The following is a 6,000-nucleotide window of genomic DNA, read 5'->3' as shown; positions in this document are numbered from 1 at the left end:
AATAAAAATGTTATTATTTTTTTTAACAAAAATACCTTAGCAAAGAGCAATTTCTCAAGCGATACTTTTGCTAGGACTGTGTGGGGAGGGAAAAACCGAAAACGAGCTATTATTGGTAGAGTTTGGAAGTCTCTTTCTTATTGGTCAATTCATTAATTTAAAACTCCATACCACCAAAACATGCTGAAATTTTAGGTGGTCTTTTCTAAAATATCTTACACTAAAACACAGGAAAATCACACTCTCCCTCATGAGGATATCAATTTTTGTTTATGAATTATTAAGTGATTAAAACTTTTAATTCTGTTACCAAATCGGTTACAGAATTACCGAAGAATCCATAACAGAATGACTGGAACTGATTTTGCTACAGTGCGAAATCATAGTAGTCACAAACCACAGTTGGTTCACCTGCTGTTGTCCTCTCTTCCACTAGCATACTGTTATGTTCAGCTCATAACAGTTGTCTTTCTCTTTCTGTTTGGTGGTCAAAGCGAGAGGGTGAAAACAGCCTGGACAACCCCTCCCTCTCCCTGCTTCTCTCTTCTCTCCCTCTCTAGTTAATGCTACCTCTCCCGGCTCTTACTGACACCGACCCATGAGCCCTCTCTCTTTCCATTTACTGGAACCAGCATCTGCACCCACTGAGCTCCGACTGACACAGGACGTCCATGGACATTGAACATTTTTCTTTTTAAATTTGGTCAGTCTGCCCTGGCCTTGATTTTAACATCCACAGACGTCGTTTCTTGGGCTGGTCCGGACCGGCCTGGATTTGACCCAAACATAGACATCCATGATTGGTTACCGGACCAAATAATACCAATAATAGACTTCTATGTTTCACAAGTTTGGACATCACAGTACAGTATGTAAAAGTAGAGTACAGTATAGTATATCATACTAGAGTACAATATAATGTACTGTACTTTACTGAACTATACGTTACTGTACTAAACTATCCTTCACTGTACTCTACTGTGCTGAACTGTGATGTTGAAACTTGTGAAACATGGACGTCTGGTTAAGATTTGGTCCGGTCCGGACCAACCACACTTGGTCTTATTTGGGGGTGTGGAGCTCATTGGAATAATAGCCAGTGTGTAGAATAATAGCCATATATGCAAAGGATTATATTGCATATTTCTACCTTTGTGTATACATCACCATTAAGAGAATGAATTTCATATCCATAATTATGCATTTCTGTGTAGTGCAGATCAGGGACCCGTGGAATTGCCCTCAGTCAGTTCAACACTTTTTATAAACTAGTCAATACTTACTGTTCGCACAGACTGTTCCATATGAAAATGCATCCGACCCCGGAATGCTCTCGATGCCCTTATGTTTCTCCCGGGACCTTCATTCGTATGGTCTGGGAGTGCCCTGAGGTATCCCAATTCTGGAGACTAGTGTTACGCACGCCTCTAAAAAGAGGGAACGCAACTCCCTGCTACAACTCAACTCCCCGTGAAGTGAAAGAGGTATGGACTGTAGGTGCGAATAAGGATGACAAAAGTCAGAATTTACCGTTACTAGGATTTATTTCCTTAAACGGTAATATGGGGAAAAGAGGCTGGACGGAACCAAAGGAAAGAAAGTAAATATCAAAGCTCCCCCTCTCCTATCTAACCTGCCTACCCACTTAACTTACCTAACTTAGCACCACCTGGTGCCCTAACCAAAATACAGGGGGTGGTCCGCCCAGGTCTTACCTAGTGTGCCTAGACATTGAATATACTACGGGTATATGTATGCCCTCGGGCCTCTTGCCTAAGCACTCCCTAAGTGCCTTCCCCTTCCCCCCTGGGAACAAATGAAACAGAACAAACAATCCACTTCACAACAAAACTGAGAAAACTAACTCAGGTCACTAAAGATGCTCTGAACAAGCAACAAACACAGAACATAGCCAAGCTGCTACCAACAACAACTAACACAGTGCATACTCACAACCCCTCAGCCATAAACCTCTCTCTCAGCAATGATCTATCCAACATTCAATCTCAGCCTATAATGATATATATCTCTCTCTATCTCTCTCAGGATCATTTCCCTTTTTCTCTCCTGAACAGAACACTGGCTTTATATCTTCAGGTGGCAATGGTGATTAGAGTCAGCTGCTTCTTGACGAGGGGGCAGGGTCAGCTCCAATCATCAATTAGCCTGGGGTCGACCAATCAGCTGGTTGGGGAGGCTTCCAGGAAGCCATCTCCTGAAACACACACACTCAAATACAACACAGAAACTGGGGAACGTAACAACTAGTCTCCAATATGTTCTTCACAATTCTCTCGAAACATATTCCATGCTCACCGCAGATTTTACTCCTCAATGACACATCCAAATTGGGTCTTTGCAGGAAAAGCGATTGTGGTTGCCTTTCAATGGAAACCTGCCCATTCACTGTCTAAACATGAATTGTTCCTGTCTTTTATTGAGCTAGCTCAATTAGAGCTTTTGGTGGCGCGAATGCATGGCGCAAAAATCCATAACATTCACTATTGGAGTTCTGTGGGGGTTAAGATGAAAGCATACCTTTAATTACCTTGAGTACCTGTAGCGGACCTGTGGTTGTGTGGGTGGGTGGGTGGGTGGGTGGGTGGGTGGGTACAGCTGACTTGTGGGAGAAGGGGTGGTCTTGTGGTGAGGAGCAGTGGGAGGGTGGGGGGGTCCACTGAACTTTACACTTTCTTTTCTGCATCTTATTGAATTTTGCTGTTCGGCCGTCTATCAAAGCGGTCTGAATACTTATGTAAATGTCATATTTCATTTTTATTTTTTTTATTCGTAATAAATGTGAAAACATTTCTAAAAAAATTGTTTTTGCTTTGTCATTATGGGGTGTGTGTACATTGATTAGGGGGGGAAAAAAACGATTTCATACATTTTAGAATACAATTTCTTTGGAAAAAGTAAAGGGGTTTGAATACTTTCCAAATGCACTGTATGCTTAAATCATTGGAATCATTTTTGTGTGCTCTAGAAAACAACATATACTTTGTTTTATCCGCATTCAATACTCATTTCAGGTCAATAAAGGTTCTGTAAAACAATGATAGCAGACTGTAGTTCAGAGAGAACCTGATCAACAGTGGGGGCAATAGAATTAACAACAGTATCGTCCACATACAGGTGCATCGTCCAATTATTTCCCTACAAACCAATATTTTTGATGTATACAGTAAAAAGTACTGGACCCAGAACTGACCCCTGTTGGACACCATTCGTTATATATAGAAAACTGGATTTAACCCCACTGGTTATTGAGTTATATCTGTAAAGTAGCTTTTAAACCAGTTACATGCAGCCTGGTCTAGGTCAGTTGAGGAAACAATCTGAATTAGCAGTGAGTGATCAACAGTATTGAAGGCCATTGACAGGTCTATGAAGAGGGCAGCACAATGTTGCCTGTTATCCATACAGTTAACTACATAATTTATAACAAGGGATGCAGCAGAGATAGTTCTATGACCTGGTCTAAGGCCAGACTGATGAACATTCAGAATCCATAAATATGAAAGACCTTAGCTGAGAATTAATCAAGGATTCTAATATTTTTAGACAAGAGAGTTTTGAGATAGGGTGATAGTTATCTGGGTCACAAGGGTCACCACTTTTGTGAAGGGGGAGTACATGTATTTGGGGAGTTTCTCCCATTCTTCTCTGCAGATCCTCTCAAGCTCTGTCAAGTTGGATGTGGAGCGTCGCTGCACAGCTATTTTCAGGTCTCTCCAGAGATGTTTGATTGGGTTCGAGTCCGGGCTCTGGCTGGGCCACTCAAGGACATTCAGAGACTTGTCCCGAAGCCACTGCTGTGTTGTCTTGGCTGTGTGCTTAGAGTCATTGTCCTGTTGGAAGGTGAACCTTCACCCCCAGTCTGAGGTCCTGAGCGCTCTGGAGCAGCTTTTCATCAAGGATCTCTCTGTACTTTGCTCCGTTCATCGTTCCTTCGGTCCTGACTAGTCTTCCAGTCCCTGCCGCTGAAAAACATCCCCACAGCTTGATGCTTCCACCACCATGCTTCACCGTAGGGATGGTGCCAGGTTTCCTCCAGATGTGAAGCTTGGCATTTAGGCCAAAGAGAGAGAATCGAGTTTCTCATGGTCTGAGAGTCCTTTAGGTGCCTTTTGGCAACCTCCAAGCGGGCTGTCATGTGCCTTTTACTGAGGAGTGGCTTTCGTCTGGCCACTCTACCATAAAGGCCTTGGTGGAGTGCTGCAGAGATGGTTGTCCTTCTGGAAGGTTCTCTCATATCCACAGAGGAACTCTGTAGCTCTGTCAAAATGACCATCGGGTTCTTGGTCACCTCCCTGACCAAGGCCCTTCTTCCCCGATTGCTCAGTTTGGCCAAGCGGCCAGCTCTAGGAAGATGCTTGGTCGTTCCAAACTTCTTCCATTTAAGAATGATAGAGGCCACTGTGTTCTTGGGGACCTTCAATGCTGCAGACAATTTTTGGTACCCTTCCCCAGATCTGTGCCTCGACACAATCCTGTCTCGGAGCTCTATGGACAATTCCGTCAATCTCATGGCTTGGATATTGCTCTGACATGCACTGTCAAGTGTGGGACCTAAAATAGACAGGTGTGTGCCTTTCCAAATCATGTCCATTCATTTGAATTTACCACAGGTGGACTCCAATCAAGTTGTAGAAACATCCCAAGGATGATCAATGGAAACAGGATGCGCCTGAGCTCAATTTCGAGTCTCATAACAAAGGGTCTGAATACTTATGTAAATAAGGTATTTCTGTTTTTTTATTATGATACATTTGCAAAAAAAATCTAAAAACCCGTTTTCAATTTGTCATTATTGGGTATTGTGCGTAGATTGATGAGGACATTTTTATATTTAATCCATTTTAGAATAAGGCTGTAAGGTATCAAAATTAGGAAAAAGTCAAAGGGTCTGAATACTTTCCGAATGCACTGTATGTACCTCGGATGGTGCCCACATTGATCGTGCCCCTGCTGACAAATACCTGGGCATTTGGATACATGATAAGCTGTCTTTTAAAAAGCATATTGATGAGTTAACTAAGAAGTTCAGAGTAAAAATGGGCTTTACCTATAGAAATAAGCCATGCATCTCACTAAACAGTAGAATGCAGATCATTCAGTCGATGTTCCTTCCTGTCCTAGACTATGGCGACATAATCTACGTGAATTCAGCTGCCACTTCATTAAAGCTGTTCGATGCAGTGTGTCATCGTGCACACGAATCACCGCTTGCTCTATCAGAAAGTAGAATGGACCTCTGTGACCTCAGGTATTTTATTCATTTTTAAAGCCCTTTTGCAAAAACTCTAACAGTACTTGACTTCTTTATGGCAAGCCTAATAAGTTCAATAAGTCATGTAATAAGTTGCATGGACTCACTCTGTGTGCAATAATCGTGTTTAACATGGTTTTTTAATGACTACCCCACACACCTCTGTACCCCACACGTACAATTATCTGTAAGGTCGAGCAGTGAATTTCAAACACAGAGGGAGGGTTTCCAAGAAGGGCACCTATTGGTAGATAAAAAGTAAAGTAATACTGCAAAAACTGTGGCAAAGCAATTCGCTTTTTGTCCTGAATACAAAGTGTTACAGTATATTAGTGTTTTATTTTTCATGAATATTTTTTACACTTTGACATTACAGAGTATTTTGATAAATAATTATTGATTAATAATGACAATTAAATCAATTTTAATCCCACTTTGTAACACAACAAAATGTGTAAAAGGTCAAGGGGTCTATACTTTTTGAAGGCATTGTATGGACAGTGGTGGAAAAAGTACCCAATTGTCATACTTGAGTAAAAGTATAGATACTTTAATAGAAAGTTATTCAAGTAAAAGTGAAAGTCACCCAGTTAAATACTACTTGAGTAAAAGTCTAAAAAGTATTTGGTTTAAAATATACTTAAGTATCAAAAGTAAAAGTATAAATAATTTCAAATTCATTATATATAGCAAAGCAGACGGCACACATTTCTTGTTTTTAAACTGTA

This window comes from Salvelinus namaycush, chromosome 21, assembly GCF_016432855.1.
Source record: "Salvelinus namaycush isolate Seneca chromosome 21, SaNama_1.0, whole genome shotgun sequence".
Classification (NCBI taxonomy): domain Eukaryota; kingdom Metazoa; phylum Chordata; class Actinopteri; order Salmoniformes; family Salmonidae; genus Salvelinus; species Salvelinus namaycush.
Note: the sequence above shows the minus strand (reverse complement) of the source record.